Source organism: Apium graveolens, chromosome 6, assembly GCF_009905375.1.
Source record: "Apium graveolens cultivar Ventura chromosome 6, ASM990537v1, whole genome shotgun sequence".
Lineage (NCBI taxonomy): Eukaryota > Viridiplantae > Streptophyta > Magnoliopsida > Apiales > Apiaceae > Apium > Apium graveolens.
In genome coordinates this window covers 187,862,530-187,868,560 of record NC_133652.1, presented here as the reverse complement: position 1 = coordinate 187,868,560, position 6,031 = coordinate 187,862,530, and the positions used below count along the sequence as shown (strand labels likewise).

Below are 6,031 nucleotides of genomic sequence, written 5' to 3'. Positions count from 1 at the left end.
ACCCAAGAACTATCAGAAATAGGATAAATGATGCATGCATCCAGCCATTTCAGAATTTCTTTCTTCACCACCTCCTTCATGATAGGATTAAGTCTGCGCTGCGGCTCAACAGTTGGCTTACTACCCTCCTCTAGCAGAATCTTATGCATGCAATATGAAGGGCTGATCCCTTTGATGTCTGCTATGGTCCATCCAATAGCCGATTTGAATTTACTCAAAATCCTTCAGAGCTTTTCCTCCTCACTACCTGAAAGGTCAGATGCAATAATAACAGGTAAAGTAGATGCATCACCTAAAAAAGTATACCTCAAGTGTTCAGGCAATGGCTTAAGCTCCAAGGTAGGTGCTTCCTCAATTGATGGTTTGAGCTTTCCTTCAGCATTCTTGAAGTCAGAAGTACCAAGAGATTCAAACGGCATGTCCAGCTTTTGCCTCCAGGGAGAAGCATTAAGATATTGTAATTGCTCGTTGTCATCTTCATCATCACTGTCAAAATCCCCCACTAAGACCTTTTCTAATGCATCAGACATTAGCATATGATCGAGTTCTGAAGTAACCGCAGAATCAATCACATCAACTTTTAAGCACTCCTCATCATCTGTAGGGAATTTCATTACTTTGAATATATTGAAGGTCACATCTTGATCCTGCACCCGCATAGTAAGTTCACCTTTCTGCACATCTATCAAGGTACGGCCAGTAGCCAAGAAGGGTCTTCCCAAAATTATGGGAATCTTCTTATCTTCCTCGAAATCCAGAATAACAAAGTCGACAGAAAAGAAGAGCTTATCCACCTTGACTAGCACATCCTCCACTATGCCCCTTGGGTAAGTACTAGAACGATCAGCCAATTGTAGAGACATGTAGGTGGGTTTTGGATCAGGCAAATACAACTTTTTAAAGATCGAAAACAGCATTAGGTTGATGCTTGCTCCCAAATCACAAAGGCACTTGTCAAACGACAACTTGCCAATGGTGCAAGGAATGGTGAAGCTACCTGGATCTTTAAGCTTTGGAGGTAACTTTTGCTGCAGCACGGCGCTGCATTCTTCCGTTTGAGCAACGGTCTCAAGGTCATCCAGTTTCACCTTCCTTGAAAGAATACTCTTCATAAACTTCGCATAGCTAGGCATTTGCTCCAGAGCCTCAGCGAAAGGTATATTGATGTGAAGTTTCTTGAACACCTCCAGAAACTTACCGAACTGCTTATCCAGCTTTTGTTGTTGCAGTCTCTTAGGGAAAGGTGGTGGAGGATAGAGCTGTTTCTCCCCTGTATTACCCTCAGGAAGAGTGTGTTCAACAGTAGTCTTCCTTGGTTCTGCCGCTTTCTCCTTTTGCTTAGCTTCTTCATCTTTAACTTCAGCTTCTCCTTCTTTTGCCTTTTCAGCATCAGCAACTTTCCCAGACCTTAAGGTAATAGCCTTGACTTGCTCTTTAGCTTCCTTCCTTCCAGGTACTTCCGTGTCACTGGGAAGTGTTCCAGGCTGACGATTGAGCACTGCATTAGCTATTTGACCGATTTGATTTTCCAAGGTCTTGATAGAAACCACCTGACTCTTGCACAACAGCTTAAGTTCCTCAAAATTAATACTAGTAGATGCAGCTGCACCTCCCTGTTGAGGATATGATTTCCTTTGAGCATACTGCTGTGGTTGCTGGAATCCAGGTGGATTGATCTGTTTACTCACACCTTGCTGATATGGTGGCTGAATAGCATTCTGATTATTACCCCAGCTGAAATTTGGATGATTTCTGTTGTTAGGATGATAAGTAGCTGGCACAGGTTGCTGTTGTCGCTGATAATTGTTCACATACCGAACAGTTTCATTGACGAGAGAACACTGATCCATAGCATGAGAACCTGCACAAAGCTCACAGACCATAGCTATTTGATTGACTCCATAGGTAGCTAGAGAATCGACCTTCATAGACAGCGCTTGGAGCTGCGCTGCAATAGCGATGGCTGCATCGACTTCAAGAATACCTGCTACCTTCCCAGGCATCATCCTCTGAGTTGGGTTTTGATGCTCATTTGCAGCCATAGTCTCAATAAGATTATAAGCCTCAGTATAGCTTTTGGTCCACAAGGCGCCTCCAGCTGCTGCATTGAGCATGGGCCGAGATGGGGGCCCCAAACCATTATAGAAACCAGTGATCACCATCCAATCGGGCATTCCATGATGTGGACACTTTCTCAACATTTCCTTGTAGCGTTCCCAAGCTTCGTACATAGATTCTGTAGGTTGTTGCGCAAACTGAGTAAGAGCACTCCTCATAGCAGCAGTCTTTGCCATTGGGTAAAACTTCACCAGAAACTTTTGCGCAAGATCTTGCCAAGTAGTGATGGACCCAGCTGGTTCAGAATGTAACCAGTCTTTAGCTTTATCCCTCAGTGAGAATGGGAAAAGCCTCAGCTTAATAGCCTCATCAGTCACGCCATTATATTTGAAAGTACTGCAGATCTCGACAAAATTCCTTATGTGCATGTTGGGGTCTTCAGTCGCAGCACCTCCAAAAGAAACATAATTCTGCACCATCTGAATAGTGCCCGGCTTGATTTCAAAGGTGTTAGCTTGAATAGCCGGATAAGAATGCTTGACTGAATGTCATCAATTTTAGGCCGAGAAAAGTCCATAAGAGCTGGATCGGCCGGACCAATACGATCACCCATGATTACTGGTTCTTTCTACTCACTTTCTGAATCCGAATCTTCAAAATCTATCTTCTCCGGAATATCAAGAACTTCGTCTGTCTCCTCAGCTGTATCTAAAGTCCTCTTGCGAGTACGAGAATGAGTTTGCATAAATGCTCGCTAAAGTACCTGAAACACAATCGGAAACAATAAGTAACAAAAACATCTTAATCACTGAGTCCTAACGACCAATGATGGTAAGTATATAAACTAACAAATACGCCGAGTCCCCGGCAGCGGTGCCAAAAACTTGTTAGGGCAAAAACACGCGCTAATAATACACGCAAGTATACACGTTCGCAAGTAATATAGAATACATTCTAGTTCGTTCCCACAGAGACTCAGACTAATTATGTTCAATTAAACTCACTCACCAATGTATGTTTACTTCTCAATGTTAAGACAATAACACTTAGAATTGTTTACTAATTATCAACTACAATTAACTACTAAAATTAACCACTTAACTAATACTTCGAATTAACAATGTTAAAACACTCATGAGATCATAACTTCATTACTACTTCCTTCAATAGTCAATGTTATTACCCTTAGCATGCAACAGTGATGATATTAATCGAATAACACGAAACTGATAAAAGCCCACTTTCATTGTACTAATACCATTCTACCAAACATCCACAATTAAGATAGAAGTTGAATAGGCATCAATTATGTTGAGTCCCTATATGTCTATAGAAATTGACAACATAATGATTTAAGCACAAGTTATTCCTTTTGATTACACAGGGCGAATAAAACGGTTAGAGTTACCCACTAATCATGCAACATCATACATGAACCTATGCTAGCATGGCAAGTTCTAAATCTCGAGATCCACCATCACTTCACAAGAGATTAACACCCTATCTTATATGTTCGCGACGCACATAAGACGAATACGCACAACCAATACTAGATATCATACAATCATCACACACTAAGGTATTAAACAACTAACTAAAGAATTCCATAGTAAATCCGTTGCGACCCCATGATCACGATTAGCCCATGATAACACTTATCGTCATCATGGGTTCATATGAAAATATGATAAATAAACACAAGATAATAATAACTAAACTAATTATATTAAACTAGAGTATGTCAAGAGTAAATAGGTTCAAAGCAAAGAAAACTAGCATCCAACGTTACAACGAAATAAAGAATCACAAGAAAATATGATTCCTCTTCGTTGCGGTGTGCTAAACGGTCTTCTTCCTTATCTCCTTCTCTCCTTGCTTAATACAACAATCCAACCTAGTGAAAACGTCTCTGAATCTACTTATATAGAAGTCCCATAAAACTCAGATTACACAGAAGTTGGAAGCCAAACAGAAATAGAAGTCTAAAATAATTTATCTTTTTTCCCGACCCTGCGCGACCGTTCAGCATAGCTGAGCGGGCGCTCAGCTTTCTGCGCGGCCGCTCAGCATAGGTGAGCGGGCGCTCAGACACCTACTGGATTTTTTCTGAGTTTGCTCCGTTTCTTCGCTGTAATCTGCTTCCCTCTACCCTCTCGCAATGCTAAACACGTGCCAAGGCTTATTCTTGATGATTACTCCCCCAAAATGCAACTATTACCCTAAAATGCACAAACACTAGAAAAACGCATCAAATACACAAAATACTTGATTTGAAGACACCAATTTAAGCTATTTTAAGACGTTCTAAGTGGTATAAAATGCCACTTATCAGGAACATGTGATGAATGGTACTGTGGAACTTCATTTTGTTCCAATTGAAAAGCAGCTTGCAGATATCCTTACCAAATCACTTGATGAATCCACCTTTTCTAGGTTGGTAAGTGAGTTAGGTATGCTTAATTATTCTTAAATCATTTCAGATATTTTTTTACAAGTTATGATGCAGCCAGAAACTTAATTAATTTTTCTGATTAGATGAAGTTTTGGCTAAGTCAAAATTTACATCCCAACAGATGCTCATTATCCATCGAGTTTAATCATCCGTCGGAATACAGTTTCTTAATAAAAATCAATCACTTTTCTGGATTATTTTATACCCGACGGATAATTATTTTATTCTCATTCGTCGAATTGTCTTAATCTTAGCCGTTAGAACTCTGAACACTCTCCATCGGATATACTTATAATCTGTAAGTATAACACGACGGATAATTGACAAAATTTTGACAGTTTATTTATTTTTAAAAAAGGCTATTTTGGGCTATTTTGATTGGTTACTTTATTTCATTTTATTATTTTTGACAGTTTATTTCTGAGACAGTATAAAAGCAAAATTCATTTTCATTCTTTTCTTTTTATCATTCTCAAATCAATTGCTCTAACTCTCTTATTCTCCAAAGCAAATACTCTCTCTCTGCAAATTTCTCTACTTTAACAATGGCACTAGTAGTCAAAATCATGTCTCAGTCTGGATTCATCTATGAAAAGAACAACTTTGTAGCTCTTGTGAACAAGGAAATTCCGGCATCTGAAGACTTTCATAAAATGATGGATTTGTAAAAAATTGCAAGCTCAATTATGCTATGCTGGAATCACCCACAATCTATTGTGAAGTTGTGGAGGAGATGTGGACAACTGGTGTGTACCAGTCTTCAGACAAAACCATCACTCTCACCATTAATGGTAAGGAGCATTGCATTAATAGTGACATTATCAAAGCATGCTTTAAAATTCCAGATAACACTACTACTGTTCCACACAGAGATGCTAATTTAGTTAACATGCTTAATTCTATAGGCTATGCTCTCTCTACCTCTAAGTTAAGTGAGATTAGGAGTCTAGGTCTTATAAAAGAGTGGAGTTATGTGTGTGATGTAGTTACCAAAGTGTTTTCTGGTAAAATAAGTAATTTTGATTCTGTTAATATTGCCATGCTTAACATGCTTTATATGGTAGTTACTGATAAGTACTTTAATTTCAGTGACATGATCATGTTTGAGTTAGGTTATAAGTTAGGGGAAGTTAATAAGAGAGGTAAAAGTGTCTATTATGCTAGATTCTTTATGATGCTTGCTAACCATCTTATTGAGAATATTGCTATTGAGAACCCAACCAACAAACTGAATTGTTGGGTTCAAGAAAGGAGAATCATTGTAGATCTCAACAGAGCAAGTCACCACAAAAAGGTGCCCCTCTTCTACTTTTTAATCATGGAGGGCCCTCAGGTAAGCGAGGTAAGCACCATTGTCACTACTCTTCCAACCTCGCAAATTTCTTTGCCTTCCAGTTTAGCTATGGCATCTATGTCAATGACCCAACAGATGCCTACCCAGGCTACCAAAAAAAAACCTTCAAAATCCAAAATAAAGAAAGCCCCGTCTAGTTTCTCTCAAAAGAAACCAGTTGCAAAATC

General features: G+C 39.3%; 1 non-coding gene across 1 annotated transcript; it reads left to right on the top strand.

Annotated features, from left to right (window-relative positions):
* The first annotated feature begins 2,172 nt into the window (after nucleotides 1–2,172).
* Nucleotides 2,173–2,279, top strand: LOC141669598 (small nucleolar RNA R71). The gene has a single exon (XR_012553867.1). It is a non-coding gene; the product is annotated as a small nucleolar RNA R71 (small nucleolar RNA).
* The last annotated feature ends 3,752 nt before the right edge of the window (nucleotides 2,280–6,031 follow it).